Here is a 19,977-nt window from a genome sequence, read left to right as displayed (position 1 = left end):
TGCAGTGATTTATCTTATAGTACATGAGGAATTTATTTTTTTAATTGGCTCTGCTTTTCTTTATGAATGTGTTTATGAGACACTATAGCAGTTCAACATTTTAATGTTTCAATGTTTTCCACCAATTTGGTAATCTTGTAAACAGCAGTGTTTCTGAAGGGCCTCTAAGCAGTTTTGAAAACAGGATTAAAAAGAAAAAGCTAGTGAATTTAGTTTCATCTCTACTGCTTTTCTGACGGTACCACCATGGCATTGCCCTTCACTGTATATAAAAGATATAGAGATATTTGGGCTAGAGGTAAAATTAAATGTAAAAAATTCTGATCAGAAATAAACACTTTAAATTTATTCTTTTAAATTGCATTAGAAACTTACAAAAGAGATGCTATAAATAGAATAGAGTATTAATTTTATATTGCTAATATTACCAGACAAGCCTATGCAACATATACCAGCACGTTACATCAAAGACCAAAGTTATGACATCTTAATATTTAACTGTTATCTCAGGATGCTTAACTTGGGACACTGGAATGAGCTAGCTTTCAATTCTTGAGCCAAAATTTAAAAGTTAAATAATTTCACAGATAGAACTGGTTTTTAGGCTTATTAGTTTTCACAGTCTTCAAGCAGATACTGCTTAGTCAGTTAAAGGCATATTTTTTGTAATCTAAATCTATGTAATAAGGTTCTCCAAAATTTATTGCAATTGTAAAATAGGTAATTCAAGCATTTATTGACTACCATTTTGTTTCACAATAGCTGAAAATATATTACATAGCTACTCTAAGTTAGGTCTTGATACAATTTAAAAATACATGAATTTTCATCCAAAAAGCCAACTACTTTTAACACAGGGAAATCCCACTTATTAGACTCTCATTCAGCAAATATTTAATGAGCACTTTCTAAGTGCAAAATACTATGTTAGGAGTTTAGGAGATGCAACAATAAAATGTAATATCCTCAGTGTAGATTTTCATTAAGTCTATTTATGTGCACATTAAAACTGCTATTTAACATAGAAAAAAATGCACTTTGTGGTAATGTCTGTAAAGTACTTTGGAAATCTATTGGAAACAGAGAGAATTTCCAAGATGTAGGTTTAGATTTCAGACATAAGAAATGATTGGAAAGGCAACGCTAGATTTCAGACATAAGAAATGATTGGAAAGGCAACGCAGGAGGAGTAAACAGCCTGAACAAGTCCTGTCTGACGTCTAATCAATTGTACTTATGGCCCTCAGGTGACATTTCTAACAGGGTGACCACAAAGTATCTGCGGGAGGAAAGGTAGCAATGCATGGCAGAATGAGGTGCAAAGCGGTTCTCTCATTAGCTGTAGGTTAAAATCACTTGTCTTTAAGCCCCACTTCAGACCAATTGAATGAAGATTTTTGGTGATAAGAACTGGTTTAGGCATCTTTTTAAAATGCTCTAGTTGATTCAAGTATGTACTCATTGCTGGGAAACACCAACTACATTCAGTGTAGAAAACACCACCAACTGCCCACAAAATGAAGTTTAAATTTCAAGCATTCCTGCTACTGAGTCTTGTTTGGCCTACAGTAGCCATCTTTATAAAGAGAAGAAAATTTAATTTATGTTGTTAAGCCATCTCGTCATTTCTTCTTCACCAGTATAATACTGTTAAACCACATTTCCTGTCATTCAACTGAAAACTTTAGAACTGAAATAATCATCTTTCTCCCCATCCTTTATTCTGTTACAGTTCTAAACAAAAATGCCAGAATTTCTTGGTCTCAAATTCCTTGAGTTTTGTTTTTTTGGTTTTTATCACAAGTCCTCTTTCCCTTCCCCTGGTCTCATGGCCACCCTCTCGAGCTGTGCTGTCATAACGGTTTTCACCTCTGGAATGACGAATTCAACAATCCTAGTCTCTAGAGGAAACCTGGCCTTTCTACTTTCTCAAGCTCCACTGCAAGAATTTTTTAACTTCACCATTTTGTATACTCCAGTGAACCCCTCATTTTTACTCTACCCATCATCTCATTACTGTCTTCACCTCCTTTCATGTCCAGCTATAACAGCATAATAAATCTGTACAATCATTACCTAACATATACCCTCACCTTCCCAACACTCTTTTCCCTTCCAATTACCAAAAATAACTCTCGAATTAACACCACAATCTGTTTTCTTCATGACTTACTGCAAAAGGTAAACATTACTGGAGAAGACTCGCATAATCAATGGTACTGGTATCACTACACTTCACAATCTCTAACCAGATCCAGGATTTCAACAGTGTTTTACCAGATTGCTCTGGTAATATTTTTCTCCCATTCTCTGTAACATATGGGTCATGAGATCAAGATGATTTTTCAACTTTAATCTTCCCTCCCTCCCTGTCCATCTCAGAAGATAACTTGGCCTCGCATGTCAGAAATAATATGTGCACTGACTTTTCTCCCCTCTCTCTATATCATCAGTTGTCCCCTCTGAACTGGACATTTTTATTAGCATAAATATGGCGACTCCATTTCCCTTTCCATTTACCTGTCCTTTTAAAGATAAACTCTTCAGACAACTGTTTTTAATTTCTTCAGCTTTATTCTCTCTTAAGCCCAAACCATTCAGGTTTTCACCAATTACGTTCACTTTATTAAATCCAAGGATATAGTTCTCAGCATCTTACTTCATCTATCAGCAATGTTTGACATTGTTGGTTCACTTCTTCCTTCTAAAAACACTTTGTATTTGATTTCAAGGGCACTACACTGAACTGATTTGCTTCCTTTTTTGAAATCTCTGCTCCTTTTCAGTCGCTTAGACTGCTTGGTACTCATGTTCTTGACCTCAAAAACTTCAAATCCCCCAGATGTCAGTCCTTGAATTTGTTCTGTCTACACACAATTTCTCAGTGATCTCTTCCAGTCTTATGACTCTAAATGCCTTCTGCACGATGCCTTATAACATTTATACTTTTCAGACTAAACTCTCCTTTAAACTCTTGACTAATATATATAACTTGATACTTTATATATTGACCCAAATATCTAACTGGTATTTTATACTTAACATGAGAATCCACAATCTTCACATTCTCTCTCCACCTGCATCTTCAAATTCCTTCATCTAAATAATGAAGTTTCCATGCTTGTTATTCAGCCTAAAATATCGTCATCTTCAATCCTATTTTTTCTCACTATCTTCATTCAATTATTTGCTAAATTCTATATACTTTGCTGTTAAAACATACCCATAATGTCATTTCATACACTCTAAAAACATATCCAGAATTCTATTTGTATTAAATTTACTACCTTCACCCCGTAGCAAGCTTGGATTATTTCAATTTTTTAAATTCATTAGTACCTCCAATCCCAAAACTTTTCTAGTTCTTCTTTAAATAGTCTCCTGATTCAATTCTTGCCTACTTCAGTGTATTTTTAATATGGCAGCCAGAGGGCTTGTGCCAAATATAATCAAAATCATGTTGTTCCTCTCTCTTCATAAACTTCTACTGTCTGTGTGTGTGTCAGTCAGAGTGAAAACTACTCTCCATGCTGGAACTGCGGAAACCTCCTGTCTCCTTGTTGAATACTTCAGACATAGTCTCACATTAGATATTTTTATACTTACTTTGGTCTAGAATGTCCATCCTCCAGGTATTACCATTACTCTTCATCTCCCTCAAATCTCACATTCTCTGTGAGACCAACTCTTATCATCCTATTTAAAAGTGAATCTCCAAAATTATCTACCTCCATTCTTGACTTTACTTCTTTCCATAGACCTTATCATCTAAAATAGTACATATTTATTTGGAGGCCTATGTGTCTTCCTACCTTCTAGTAAAATTTAAGGTCAATGTATTAGGGTTCTCTGGAAGGACAGAATTAATTTGATAAATATATATATTTCTTTTATATATATATATAAATTAATTGGATATATATATTTTGGATATATATGTGTATTATATAGTATATATTATATATATATATATAATTAGAGATATATCCAATTAATTTATATACATATCCAATTAATATATATATATATAAATTAATTGGATATATATATTTTGGATATATATGTGTATTATATAGTATATATTATATATAATATATATAATTAGAGATATATCCAATTAATTTATATACATATCCAATTAATATATATATATAAAGGGGAGTTTCTTAAGTATTAACTCACATGATCACAAGGTCCCACAATAGGCCATCTGCAGGCTAAGGAGTATGGAGAGCCAGTCCAAGTTCCAGAACTGAAGAACTTGGAGTTGGGTGTTCAAAGGCAGGAAGCATCTAGCACAGGAGAAAGTGTCAGCTGGGAGGCTAGGCCACTCCCTCTTTTCACATTTTTTTGCCTGCTTATATTCTAGCCACACTGGCAGCTGATTAGATGGTGTCCACCCAGATTTAAGGGTGGGTCTGCCTTTCCCAGCCCATTGACTCAAATATTAATCCTTTGGCAACATCCTCACAGACACACCCTGGATGTATATTTTGTATCCTTCAATCCAATGAAGTTTGCACTCAGTATTAACCATCACAGTCAATAATTAAATAGGATGTTTCTAGTGGATTACTTTTTACGTTCCTCTATCCTGAGCATTTAATGTGGTGCTGGTACATGATAAGCATTGAATAAAAGTTGTTCAGTGAACACAAGGATAAAAGCAATCAAACAAAATAATCATTATGTTAGTTTTCTATCCTCAAATCTGACCATTTGCTTTCATCTGATACCATTCACTTTTACTTTCTTGTTCTCACAAAGAAAAGCTATCTTATCTTCTATCAAAAGATATGCCTCTATAAGCACTTTGAACCCCTCGCACTGTCTCTCCAAAGACTTGATTCCATGTATCCACATTTTGCATCTACTAAAACATGTCTTTCAAGATGACAACATCCTTTACTTTATTCCATGATTTAATAACATTTTCTTGCCCCACATTCATCTCTGGCTGTTTTCCTAGTTCTCTACGCTCCTTAAATAGATAACTTTCTTCCAATAACTGTACACTATTTAATATTCCCATTCTCATTGATTCTTCAAGCACTTTTATTCTCAACTCTCCCTCCCAATTCCACTGTATTCTTTCTGACTGAAGTCATCAATAAGCCCCAGTATATAAGTTTCAGTCATTATTAATATAATAGTAACTGTACCATCTATTATTATATGCCCAGTCTATTCTATACATTAAGATGTTGGGAAAACAAAAATTACAAAAATATACTCCTTCTAGTCCTATCAATAATTTTCTGTGACGGGCAATGTGGATGTCACTGTTTACCAGCGGGAAACTGCTGAATAAAGGGACTAAGTAACCTACTTCATTTTAAGCCTGAAGTCAGTAAGTGTGAAACCCATTATCTGTACCTGAGTGGTTTAATTTCAGAGCCCTCTAGAAATTATACTCTATAATTTCTTCTCATTGGCTTAGTGTATTTCGAGTTTGGGAAATTTGTTAATATACTTCACTGATTTGTTTAGCACTACCCAACCTATACATGTTGGAGTTACTTAAAAATTAGTCCTGGACTCTCTTCTTTTCACCATCTCGGTACATCTTACTAGATTCACTTACTTCTGATGACATGCAATACCACCAAATTTCCAACTTCTTAATGTAAATGTTCCATACAGACCTCTTTTCTAAGCTAATTTAACAACATCCCATCCGTCTCTTTCAGATATCTTAAATGTATTTTCAAAGTTTAATTCATGATCCCGGCTCACCATTTAAATCCATTTTATCTCTAATATTTCCCATCTCATTTCCTGTCACCTCAATTCACCCAAATTCTATAGAAAACTGTCCCCTGACATCTCCTGCGCCCTTGTTTTTCTCCTCCCACCTGTTAAAACATCCTCTTGATTCTAAACCAAAATATATTTTGAGTCATCTCCTTCTCCCTGCAATTCTAGCAATTGTCTCTTTAGCCTCTGATCTATTTTTCTTGATTCCACTGTTACTTTTCTCTAATCCATTCCTTATACAGAAAGTATTCTCTTGTTTAAATTGTTTGATAGTTCCACATTTTCATTAGTGTAAGATTTCTTTTCTCAATTTCTACTAGGCTTAAAAGTCTTACATATCTGGTCCCTGCCTACCTCTAGACTTATCTAGTTCCACTCATCTCTTCACTCAGTATACTCCAATTATACTAGCTTGATTGCAATTCTACACATATTCCATTACGCCATTCTTACTGAAGCCATAACTATACTTCCTGGTTTATCTGAGTAACTAGCCTTGTATATAAGGCCATAGTCCTCAGGATTTTTCTTTGGGAGAATAGCTGGCCCTGAATTATGATTATTATAATTGCACCAACAATTTCATGGAAGCAGAAAAGAATAAGCCTCAGAAACTTCCTTTATCAAGAAATAAAAGTACTTGCAATTAGCATTCAAATACATGATAAATATAGAGTATCTGTAGGGTATACGATTCTAAATTTAATTGACAATTAGCTGTGATTTTGTGACCCTATAAATAAAATCCTAATAAATTGTGTTTCATAAATTAAGCTTATTAAACACTATGTTTGCCCTATCCTAATATTTATTAGTCAATTTAATCACTCTCTAAAATTAGAAAGAAAAGACTCTTAGTCTCTGTATAACTTCTCAATTTCATAAATGCCCACTTAAAAATGGGTACATGAGGGAAATAGAGATTGGATATATTATAATTCAATGGATCCATACTTTTTAAATTTAATTATTTATATTGGTAATATGTGGAATATGTGCAAATTTTAAAGGGTTATTAAGATCTTAATATTAAGGGAGAAGAGTAGGAGATGTTATTTTATCTTTAATATTAGAATACATAACACATTAAGAATACCAGCCATATCCTTAATTGATGGAATATATCTATCAGACATAGAAGAGGATCACCAGCGCTGTAAAAAGTAATAAGCTAATTACAAAATAACAAGAATTAATGTGTCAATTTTTCAGAAGTGGTCAACAGATTTCTCTCATATAAATGCTTCTGCTATAATAATACGTTAGAAACGGTGAAGAATAGGCACACCTAAGAAGCGTGTATTATTGTATATGTATATTATTCACATTTGCTGTTGTAGCCTGAATGTTTGCATCTCCCCAGATTCATAGGTGGACACCTAATGACCAATGTGATGGTTCGGACGTGGGTCATTGGGAAGTGATGAGGTCATAGGTGGAGCCCACATGAATGAGATTAGTACCCTTATGAAAGAAGCCCCAGAGGGCTGCTTTGCCCTTTCCCACTATGGATAGGCATAGCAAGAAGGCACTACGTACGAACCAGAAAATAGATATCATCAGAGACCAAATCTGCTGGTCCTTGATCCAGTTAAGGTATTTATTGTGTTATAGCCGCCTTAACAGAGTAAGACAACATCTTATGACAATATAGTACGAGGATTAATGATTATGCTTTAAAAAGTAGTTTTAAAGATATTTTAATAAAAATAAACATGATTTCCTGAGAAAAAGGTTAAAATGCACAGTTTTTATTTCTAAAAAACACTCTAAATAATAAATCATAGAAGAAATGTTACATAGAACAGACTTAAAGTTCAGAATGGAAACTAGTGGCTACATGAAAGATAGTAAATAAGGGAGTCATCAAAGTAGTAATTCTCCATCACCCCACTTGGTACCCAGGATATATAACTGAAGGACAGAAAAAATATAATTTTAAAATGACAGGTTTATCAGACATTCACGTAGGATTACTGAGTTTAAAATGTATAGACAAATCAAAACTTTAAAATAGGCTAATAAATAATTCAATAAGCCAAAATGATTTCTAACAATGAATTAAACTTGAAATTGGATATCATCTATAAAATAATAATAAAGACAATTTTTCCAAAAGTATGCTTTAAAAATAAAAGTAATTCAAAGAGGTAAAATTCTTTGGTATTTTCTATTAGAAGTATAGGAAAGACACAGCAAAGAAACAAACCAAGAGAGGAATACCCATTATTATCAAAAAAGTATCAAAAAACGCTTGTGAAAATGAAATAATAATACACGAATAATAAAAGATATAAGCATGTTTATGATTTAGAAGAAAAGATGAAGGGAGTTTCATTAAGATCAAGAAATGTTTGGGTTATTTATATTTGTTTCTAATTACAGGGTGTGTGCTTACCTGTTCTCTCACTAATGTATTTAATATGCATTTATTGAGCACTAGCCATTGTCAGCATTGCTTGATGATCAGGTCACAGAGATGGAACACAAAATATATATGGTCAAGGACTCATAGCCTAACAAGTAATAGAGTTCAGGATGAAGAAAAATATACAATTTAAAAAAAATTGTGAGAGGTATTTTGAAAATTAGAACCAGTCCAGTGTCAGCAAAAAAATATAACTTTTGGGATTTAGAAGTTTGGCAACTGTTCTTTAAACTGACTGGAAAAGGCCTCTTGATGCCAAGATAATTGGTAGATACTAAAAGTATGAAAACCTTTTATATTATTGATGATTTTTCTACTGGACTTCAATATAGTGTGAGATTTAGCAGATTACAATAACAAATATTTATTTTTTCATAATTGTAAGGGTCAGAAACACCCCCAAAAGTCTTGTCCCAATAGAGATTTTGCTCACCGTCCAGCATGTCATTATTTAAATCATGTTTGAGAGTGAATGAGTTTCCTCAGATAAAATCCATAGTTATTGCTTTTTGTATAGTGTTCCTTTAAATCTGTGCAACTGTGAAATAAAGAACATGTTGGCTGGTTCTAAACATTAAATGAGGGTCATAAAAACATCACTGGTCCATATCAATTTTTAAATTCAGGCAAAACAGAAAGTTGGAATTTTTCTGATTAGATCTCTTTATCAAGAAGTTATTTTCCATGGCTCTCAGCTACTCTCTCTCTCTCTTGATTTCACCCTCTGAGCAAAACTTCCTTTTTCAAGAAAGGTAGCTCTGGTTTGCAAATGAGTAGTTTTCTCAGTTTGCTTGGCACCAATAGAAGTTGGAGATAACTTCTGCTTTTTTTTTTTCATTTCATTTTGTACTGTATCTTCCCTTATCAGTCCAAGCTGACAGTGTTTCTTCCAATGTAATTTTCTCAAAACTTTGTGAACTTCCTGTGTATATCACAGGAGTTATCCCATTAGACAAAAGCTGTAACCACAAATCTTTTCACAATGAGCTTTTAGCTCCTTACAGTCCACATTGCTTGAGGGAATATATGAGTCAGAAATTTGGCTTCATCTCTAGACCAGACTTTCTGGCAGTGCCCTAAGTTTGAAATGAGTTCAGAAGGCATTTCTTAATTTTATCGTCTTTGCCATTTGGAAATTCTGAGAATTTTTAAAACCATAAAGTTGTATCTTTTTTTAAAGTCCGTTACTCAATTTATCTGTCTCTTCTCACATTTTACTAAAAGCAGTAAGAATAAACTAGGGTACACCATAAAAACTTTGTTTATAAGTATCTTAACTATCACAGCAAATTCTTTAGTTACATTCTCTACTGTCCACATTATTGTAGACAATAGTGGTGCTAAGTTTTTTGTTCTACAAAGTAAGAATACTTCCTCCATTTGAAGTATTTGAAGCCACTAAATTTGTGGTCATTTGTTATCACAACATAGAAAACTCGTACAGTTTATATTTAGTTATGTGCTCTACTTAGAGAAAATTAAATCTATAAAGTTCAAATTGGCTTGTGCATTTAGAAGATGAGTGTATAGTAAAAGATGATTAAGGTGTTTAACAATAATACTGAAAACACTGGAAGAGTAGGGAATTTTTTTTTAATACTGCAGCAAATCTTATTTCATCAACACAATGAGATGGACTCTCATATACATAAACATTAGATAGACAGATAGGTAGATAGATGGATATGGTTGGGATATTTTGTCCACTTCTAATCTCATATTGAAATGTGACCTCCAATGTTGTAGAAGGGACTAGAGGGAGGTGTTTGGGGCATTGGGATGGATCCTTCATAAATGGTTTGGTGCTATGTCACAGTAAGGAGTAAGTTCTCACACTACGAATTCACATGAGATGTAGTTGTTTATAACAGCCTGATACCTCCTCCTTCTCTGTCTTGCTCCCTGTCTTACCATGTGACACACCATCTCCCCTTTACCTTCTGCCATCAGTGTAAGCTTTCTGATGCCCACACAAGAAGCAGATTCTGGCACTCTGCTTTGTCTACAGCCTGCAGAACCATGAGCCAAATAAACCTCTTTTATTAGTAAATTACCTAGTCTTAGATACTCCTTTATAGACATGCAAACTAATACAGAAAACTGGTGTCAAGAAGTATGGTATTGCCATAACGATACTTGAAAATGTGGAAGCATTGGAAGTGTGTAACAGGCAGAGGTTGGAAGAGTTTGGGGTCTCAAAAGAATACAGGAAAATAAGAGGAAGTTGAGAACACCTTAGAGAATGGATAAATGGTGGTGAGCAAAATGCTGATAGAAACATGAACAGTAAATGCGAGGCTGATGAAGTCTCAAACGGAAATGAGAAATGTATTGGCAACTGGAGCAAAGGTTGCCCTTGTAACATCTTAGCAAATAACTTGGATACATTGTGTCCACATCTTAGGGCTTTGTGAAACTTGAGAGTGCTGACTTAGGGTATCTGGCAGAGGAAATTCTTCAGCTGCAAAGCATTCAAGATATGCCATGGTTGCTTCTAACAGCCTAAATTAGATATGGGAGCAAAGAATTACTTAAAGTTGGAATTTATAATTTAAAGGGAATCAAAGCATAAAAATTTGTAGCCTGGCCCCACAGTAGAGAAGGAAAAAACACTTTCAGGAAAATCCAAGAGGGCTCTGGAGCAACTACTTGTTAGAGAGATTTGCATTACTAAAAGGGAACCAAGTGTTAATATCCAAGAAAATGGGGAAAAGGCCTTGAAGGCATTTACAAAATGTTTAAGGTAGTCCCTCCCATTATAGGCCCAGGGGCCTAGGAGCAATGAATGGCTTTGAGAGCCAGGCCCAGGGCCCTGCTGCCCTGCAAAGCCTTTGAACTCTGCTTCCTACACGCCCACTGCTCCAGCTCCAGCCATGGATCAAAGAGCCCCAAGTACAGCTTGGGCCACTGTTTCAGAGGGCGCAAGTGTTATGCCCAGACCGTTTGTTCCCCGAAGAAGACCACCAGAGTCCAGAGTCAAAGCCAAGCGGCAAGGATCTTTAATGCAAGTTCGAACTTGGTCCCTCCGTTCCACAACATACAAGAGGGCCTGGAACAATGCGTGCGCTTGCTATTTATAGCTCGAGGTAAACAGGACTTGTCAGGTTACAGAGGAACAAGGCATTTCTCTAGGCTACAGCATTACAATTGGTTTACATGTTAATGTGAAGTTATGCTTTTAGCAGCCTTCTTATCGGTTCCTGCGCTTTTACAAACGGTTGTAACCTTATTGGAGCTTCCCCAGGTGTTGTTTTTCTTCATGTGTTTGTGTCGGGCCCAGGAAGTTGGGACAAAATAGAGGATTGTGTTTGTACTGGGCCCAGGACTAAGATATGTGGCAGACACTGGTAATTAGAGCAGGACAGAGACTTTCACAACGTTTATCCTTACAATGTCTGGAGTCTATAGATAACCTTAATCGGTTAGGTCCGGGGTCGATCTTTAACTAGGCTCAGGGCGCCACCCGGGCTGTCAGGGCGCCGCCCGGGCTGTTTGCCTGTGGACTTCATTTCTGCCTCTTAGTCTCTTCATTTGATCTTTCATTTCCCCCTTTCTCAGGTACCTCTGGAGCCAATCTTGGGTCTTATAAGTCTGATTCTGTTTCAGCGCTTGCAGGTTGGTATTGGGCTCTGAGGACCATGAGCTGTATGGTGTCAAACCTTTCCCTGACAAACCGCAAAATTCTGTTAATAACACAAGGTCCTACGGTAAGCAGAAATAGTAGACTTAGCAGGGGTCCAAGGAAGGGGGCTAACCGAGAAAACATATAAGAATTCCACCATTGATTTGCAGCTGAGGCAAACTGCTGTTTTCTCATTTCTATGCTTAACTTGCGCAGCTGTTGGACCCGGTTTTCTACAAGCCCTGATTCATTTACATAGAAGCAACAGTCCTCTTTCAGGAACATACATGTACCACCTTTTTCAGCAGTGAGTAGGTCTAGGGCCCTTCGGTTCTGCAAGGTCACCTGAGCTAGGGATGTGAGCTGTCGCTGAAGGGAGGCAAGGGACTCAGCTGACTCCTCCATAGCTACGGCAAATTGTTGGTACAATTTGTTGCTTTCTATGAGGGTGTGACCTAGGGCTCCCCCCGCCAGTCCGGCCGCAATGAGGGATGATGTGAGGGAGATTCCCGCAATGAGGGGGAGAAATATTGCTCGTGTAGGTCTCGGTTTAGAGATTGAGTGAATAGCAGTACTAGTCCAGTTACCGGTGTACCCCAGGAACTCGCCGGCAGTTAATAGAGTTAACCGGGGAACTAATGTGACAGGAAGGCATAGTAGGTCGGTAACAGAGGGACCAGATAAGTTCTTAGATAATGTTCCATTACACCAAAAGAATATGCCCGGTGGGGCTCTTAGAGAGGTTCTAGGGGGTGTTACAGTGATGTTGCAAAGGCTGGAGTTAGTGCCTGAAAAACAGTAGGGAAACTTCTCCTGACTGGGGTTCAGGTACAGTGGCACATTAAGAATGGGGGCGTTTGTGAGATTCTGAAGGTCCTTAGTTTGGGTAAAGGATTCCCATGGCAGAGGGACAGCGGTTAGTGGTGGACGCCCTAGGGTGGCACACAGAAAGCAGCCAGACAAGCTGTGAAGTCCTGTAATGTTAGCAAGTTCTAATCCTTCTTGTAGTAATTCTAACCAGGAGAAAGGGCGTAACTCTTGTGTCAGTCTGTCTTCCTGTCGTTGGATATTCCCGTGGACCAGGGGCAGTACTTGAACTAGGCCACGCCACAGATAGAGGTGACTGCTAGGCCATGTGGAGGAAGAGGAATAGTACACAGCCCCATGTTGAGGCGTGGTCCAGCGGGAGTTCCAGGGGTCCTTAACTATCCAAGTGTAGATGCCGCCTCTATCCTGCTGGTAGAAGTTCCACCCAGATTGCTCGTTCCACCCCCTGACTGAGTGCATTTTGCAGTAACTGTAGGGGCAGCCTGCGTTTTGGTGCCACCAATAGTGTTTACAATTGTACTCAGTCTGATCAAACTCAAAGCATATCATTGGTACCACTGGGTCAGCTATCTGAAAACCAGTAAAATTTAGCAAAATTGGGGCACTGCACCCTGAGGAGGGGCAATCAGCACTGGCCAATAATTTCCCGGCTTATGAGGTTGCCCAGGGTGGGTTCGATTTTCATAAAGCCAGAACCTCCAGACAAAGGGATTAGAAACTGGTTTTGTGTTTGCCCCCGCGGCCACTAGGGCGACTAACATTAGGGTTAGACTACCTAGCTGCATGTTTGTAGTGAGCTATGCTGCCGGCGCAGGGTGAGTTTTAAGGGGTTGTTCTTAGCTTTGTCCACAGTCCACGTGGTCGGTGCTTCAGTCGCTATCGTGACGGGTCCGAGAAGGTCGGAGGCTGGGTCCACCGGCTTGACGTGGGTGTAGTGGATCCACGACGCGATGCCTTCTACCTTAAGGGCGGTGGGTGTGGTTAGGAGTACTTGAAGCGGTCCCTTCCACCGGGGTTCTAAGGTTTCTTGCCGGTGTCGCTTGACTAGGACCCAGTCTCCCGGCTGGTACGGATGGGGTGTCGGTGGGGGGCCGGTCTCATATAGTTCCTTCAGCTTGGGCCAGACTTCCTGATGAATTTTCTGCAAGGCTTGTAGGGAAAACAGGAGTTCAGAGACATTTTCTGTTTCAGATTTGAGCAGATCATCTTTTAGGCTGGGAACCAGGGGCGGGGGTCTGCCATACATGATTTCATAAGGGGTAAGGCCCAGTCTGTAAGGGGTATTACGGGCCCGGAACAGAGCGTAAGGGAGAAGGACCACCCAATTAGCGCCAGTCTCCATAGTCAATTTAGTTAAGGTCTCCTTTAAGGTCCGATTCATCCTCTCTACCTGTCCTGAACTCTGGGGCCTGTAAGCGCAATGTAATTTCCAATTAGCCCCAAGAATGGAAGCCAAATCCTGACTTACCTTAGCAATGAAGGCCGGCCCATTATCTGACCCTATCTGGATGGGAAAGCCATACCTGGGGAGGATGTCTTCCAGAATTTTCTTTGCTACAACCTGAGCGGTTTCTCTTTTGGTTGGAAATGCTTCAGTCCACCCTGAAAAGGTATCTACAAAGACAAGTAAGTACCGATACCCGTATTTTCCTGGCTTTACCTCAGTGAAATCTACTTCCCAGTAGATACCGGGCCTGGTTCCCCTGAGCCTTGTTCCTGTAGCAGCCTGGGATTGGGGATAGGCGTTGCTAAGCTGGCAGACTTTGCAACTCGTCACGATGCTGCTGGCTGTCTCCGCTATGCGTCTGATCTTAAGTTTGGAGCGTCTGATCAGGTCTATCATCCGCCGGGCACCCAGATGGGTGGTTCGGTGGATGTGTTCTAACACTTGCTGCCCTAATTTTTCTGGTAGGATAATTTGATCATTAGTATCAGTCCACCACCCATTCTGGATCTGTTTCAGGGGAAGTTTGTTGATCCACTGGAGGTCTTGTTCTGAATAATCAGGGCGATATGGCAGGTCCCGAGGGCCCGGATCAGGGAGCTGGAGTGCTAGGAGTTGACTGGGAGCCTTTGCTACACTCCTTGCAGCTTGATCTGCCAGAAAGTTGCCTTGAGCAATTGGAGTGGTTGGCTTCTGGTGCCCTGGGCAATGTACAATAGCCAATTTTTTTGGTTTCCATAGGGCTGTTAGCAGGGCTAGGATCTCTTGCTTATTTTTTATTTCTTTTCCTTCAGCCGTTAGCAACCCTCGCTCCCTGTAAATGGCTCCATGTATGTGCGCCGTAGCGAAAGCATATCGGCTATCTGTGTATACCGTCAGTTTCTTCCCTGCCCCTAAGGTAAGAGCTTGGGTGAGCGCTATCAGTTCGGCCCGCTGGGCCGATGTCCCCGGGGGCAGGGGTTCCGCCCAGATTACCTAAGTCTCTGAAGTCACCGCTGCTCCAGCATACCTCTGGCCTTGGTGTATAAAGCTGCTCCCATCGGTGAACCAAACGAGGTCGGCGTCAGGAAGTGGGCGGTCCTGCAGGTCCTCTCGAACTCCGTGCACCTGGGCTAATATCTCGGTGCAATTATGGAGCGGCGCGTCCAGGTCCGGGTTGGGCAGCAGCGAGGCAGGGTTTAAGGTTGTTGGGGGCAGGAAAGTTATTCTGAGGGGATTTAATAGTAGTCCTTGGTAGTGGGTGAGCCGGGCGTTGCTTATCCATCGGTTAGGCGGCTGTTTGAGTACACCTTCAATGGCATGTGGGGTAACGACCCGTAATTCTTGTCCCAAGACAAGTTTTTCAGCATCTTGTACCATCAGGGCCGTGGCTGCGATCACTCGGAGGCAAGGGGGCCACCCGGCAGCCACTGGGTCTAATTTCTTTGACAGGTAGGCGACTGGCCTCCGCCAGGGGCCTAAGTTCTGAGTCAGCACCGCCTTGGCGACGCCCTTACTCTCGTCCACGTATAAGTGGAAGGGCTTAGTGACGTCAGGCAGTCCCAGTGCAGGCGCAGAGAGTAGGGCGGTTTTAATCTGTTGGAAAGCCGACTCGGCTTCTTCTGTCCAATTAAATGGCTGCTGTCCCCGCGTTGCCTGATATAAGGGCTTAGCCAGCTCTGCAAACCCGGGTATCCATAGTCTACAAAATCCTGCTGACCCCAGGAATTCCCTTACTTGTCGGGTGGACTGTGGCCTGGGGATCTGCAGAACAGTCTGTTTCCGGGCGTCTGTTAACCAGCGCTGCCCTCCTTTTAGCAGGTACCCCAGATATGTTACTTCTGGTTTACAGATTTGAGCTTTCTTTGCCGAGGCCCGATAGCCTAGACTCCCTAGAGCTTGTAAGAGACTTTTGGTCCCTTGGAGGCAAGCTTCTTGGGTCTCGGCAGCGATCAGGAGGTCATCAACATACTGTAGCAAGGTTATTTCAGGGTGTTTGCGTCGGTACTCACCCAGGTCTTCATGGAGAGCCTCATCGAACAGGGTAGGAGAGTTTTTGAATCCCTGCGGCAGCCTGGTCCATGTCAGTTGGCCGCTTATGCCCCTTTCAGGGTCAGTCCACTCGAAGGCGAAAAGCTTTTGGCTCTGAGGGGCTAAAGGCAAACTGAAGAAGGCATCTTTCAAATCTAAAACAGTGTACCATTGGTGTTTGGGGTTTAGAGTACTCAGGAGGGTATACGGGTTAGGCACAGTTGGATGTATGTCCATAACCCTCTTATTGACTTCTCTTAAGTCTTGCACAGGTCTATACTCCCCGCTATTAGGCTTCCGTACCGGCAACAAGGGAGTATTCCAGGGTGAGTGACAGGGCCGAAGGACCCCTTGGTCGAGGAGCCGACGGATGTGGGGCGTAATTCCTTCTTTGGCCTCTAGGGGCATCGGGTATTGACGCACCCGAACGGGGTCTGCCCCAGGCTTGAGTTCGACAAACAAGGCAGGACGGTGTTTTGCTAGTCCTAAACCTCCCGTTTCTGCCCAGGCTCCTGGATATTGCTGGAGCCAGGTTGCTATGTCGTGGTCAGGGGCCGCCTGCTCCTGGTGGAGCCGGTACTCATCTTCTAAGGTTATGGTCAGGACGGGCACGGGCTGATTTTGGGAATCGATCACGATGGGCCCCTCAGGGAGGAAATGGATCTGTGCTCCCATTTTAGTTAGCAGGTCTCTCCCTAGTAGGGGACAGGGGCTCTCAGGGATAACCAGGAAAGAGTGGGTTACATTCTTGGCTCCAAGATTTACTGTTCTTTGTGTCGTCCAGGGGTACTTCTTAATTCCTGTGGCCCCTTGTACCCACGAGGACTTGGAGGATAATTTTCCCTCAGTTTTAACTAGGACTGAGTGCTGTGCTCCCGTATCGACCAAGAACTGAACTGGGGACCCCTCCACTTGCAAAGTTACCCTAGGTTCGGGGAGGGGGACCGAACCCCGTCTTCCCTAGTCCTCATTTTGAGTAACTAGTACGGGTGTAGGCCTAGGGGGTCCCCGTCCTTGTTGTTTCTTTTTGGGGCAGTCTCTTGCCCAGTGGCCAGTCTTTTTACAGTAGGCACATTGGTCTTTGCTCAGGTTGTTATATCTGGGGGGCCGCTTAGGTTGGGTGTTATCTGTCTGTAGGTGCTCTTTTTGTACAACCGCTGCCAGGACCTTGGTCATTTTTTCCTCTGGAGTATCTCTATTATTGTAAACCCGCTGGGCTATCTGAAGAAGGTCCTGAAGCTGTTTTCCCCCTAAGTCTTCTAATTTCTGGAGCTTCTTTCTAATATCTGGTGCTGCCTGATTTACAAAGGACATTACGACAGCTGCTTGACTTCCTGAGGCCTCTGGGTCTATAGGAGTATACTGCCTAAAGGCTTCCATTAATCTTTCTAAGTAGCTAGCCGGGCTTTCTGTCTTTCCCTGCAGAACAGAGTATACTTTAGCCAAATTTGTGGGCTTGCGAGCAGCCGCCCGGAGACCTGCCATTAGAGTCTGGCGATAAAGGTGTAGCCGTCCCCTACCTTCTGCCGTGTTGTAGTCCCACGCCGGTCTGGACAGAGGAAAAGTCGCACTTATGAGGTCGGGGTTGGCAGTCGGTCGACCGTCGTCCCCCGGGACCAGCTTTCTAGCTTCTACCTGTATTCTCTCTCGCTCCTCCGTTGTGAACAAGATTCGGAGGAGCTGCTGACAATCATCCCAAGTGGGCTGGTGGGTAAACATAATACTATCCAGTAAAGCCATTAAATCTTTGGGGTTGTCTGAAAACCGAGCACTCTGGGTCTTCCAATTATATAGATCACTGGTGGAGAATGGCCAGTACTGGAGCCTCGGACTTCCCGTGTCGTCTGGGGGCCCTATTTCCCGAAGGGGTAACGCCACTGTGGAGTCAGGTGGCTGGGGAGGGGGAATCCGCAAAGTACGCCCTCGCGTTCGCCCCGCCGGCCCTTCGGAGTTGCTTTCACTTTCAGTGGGTACAGGCACGCCGACCGCTTCCCGTTCACCTGCTCCCTCCTGCGATTCCTCCCGGGGGGCTGGGACCCGGGGACCGGAGGGGTATGGAGGGGGTTCTGTGGACAGAGGGTCCTCGCTATCCGGTAGAACAGGATGGGGGGGGCAGTCGGTTGCTTGGATTTTAGCTGTCGAGCAACCAGTGCCTTACAGGGTTCAGAGGCTAATTGGAAAGGGGACAGCCAAGGGGGCGGGTTCCCAGCTATATCCTGCCATATGAGGATATATGGGATATGATCCGGGTGATTAGCACGCCCAGGCTGGAAAACCTTGGACTTTACCCTAGTGATGACAGGGAGACAGAACGTCCCTTCGGGTGGCCACCCTACGTTGAGGGCGGGCCACTCGGAGCGGCACAGAGTAATTAGCTTTCCCTTCCTGATGTCCATACCAAGATCATGGCCCCTTGCCCTAACATCCTTGAAATTACTTGTAAGGAGAGATAGGGGAGTGCTCTGGGTATTACCCATCCTGAACAGTAGCGCCCGTAGTGGCGTCTGCAACAGAACCTGCAAGGGAAAAGTGAGTTGCTGGAATATCAACAACAAGTTTACATCAGTCGCAGGCGCGCACCAGAAATCTGGGTCAGAACAAGTTCAGACAAGAATCAGATGAGAGCCGGGGGACGTCTCCCACCGGTCTCCGCTGGCTGTCCTATAGCGCGTCCGCCAGGACTTATGCCAGCTTTCAGCTTCAGACCTCGCGAGTCACAGATTCAGAGCGGACTTAGAGAGCCGCGGATTCAGACAGGCTAACAGCCTCAGAGCGGACTTAGAGATCCGCAGGTTCAGAACGGACAGAGACAGACAAACAAAGACGAGCCGCAGCCTCAGAGAGCCGCCGATTCAGAACGAACGCAGACAGACAAACAGACGAGCCGGCTCACCTATTAGCAGATCGATCCTAGTAGATCCGTTGACCAGGGGTCTGGTGGGCTTGGGGAATCCCGGACGAGCCCCCAAATGTTATGCCCAGACCGTTTGTTCCCCGAAGAAGACCACCAGAGTCCAGAGTCAAAGCCAAGCGGCAAGGATCTTTAATGCAAGTTCGAACTTGGTCCCTCCGTTCCACAACATACAAGAGGGCCTGGAACAATGCGTGCGCTTGCTATTTATAGCTCGAGGTAAACAGGACTTGTCAGGTTACAGAGGAACAAGGCATTTCTCTAGGCTACAGCATTACAATTGGTTTACATGTTAATGTGAAGTTATGCTTTTAGCAGCCTTCTTATCGGTTCCTGCGCTTTTACAAACGGTTGTAACCTTATTGGAGCTTCCCCAGGTGTTGTTTTTCTTCATGTGTTTGTGTCGGGCCCAGGAAGTTGGGACAAAATAGAGGATTGTGTTTGTACTGGGCCCAGGACTAAGATATGTGGCAGACACTGGTAATTAGAGCAGGACAGAGACTTTCACAACGTTTATCCTTACAATGTCTGGAGTCTATAGATAACCTTAATCGGTTAGGTCCGGGGTCGATCTTTAACTAGGCTCAGGGCGCCACCCGGGCTGTCAGGGCGCCGCCCGGGCTGTTTGCCTGTGGACTTCATTTCTGCCTCTTAGTCTCTTCGTTTGATCTTTCACAAGCTATAATCCATGCGGGTTTCCACATGGTGTTAAGCCTTCAGGTACACAGAACGCAAGGGTGAAAGAAGCTTAGCAGCTTTTACCCAGATTTCAGAGATGAATTTCAAAGCCTGAGTCCCTAGGCAGAAGACTGTCACAGGAGCAGAGCCCTTGCGGAGAGAGTCTACTAGGACAGTGCCAAGGGGAAATGTGGGGTTGGTGCCCTCACACAAAGTCTCTACCACAACACTACTTAGTGAAGCTGTGGGAAGGGGGCTGCCACTCTCCAGACCCCAGAATGGTGCAGCCATCAGTAGCT

This window comes from Trachypithecus francoisi, unplaced genomic scaffold, assembly GCF_009764315.1.
Source record: "Trachypithecus francoisi isolate TF-2019V2 unplaced genomic scaffold, Tfra_2.0 Lachesis_group0, whole genome shotgun sequence".
NCBI classification, from domain to species: Eukaryota; Metazoa; Chordata; class Mammalia; order Primates; family Cercopithecidae; genus Trachypithecus; species Trachypithecus francoisi.
This window is presented reverse-complemented; position numbering follows the sequence as displayed.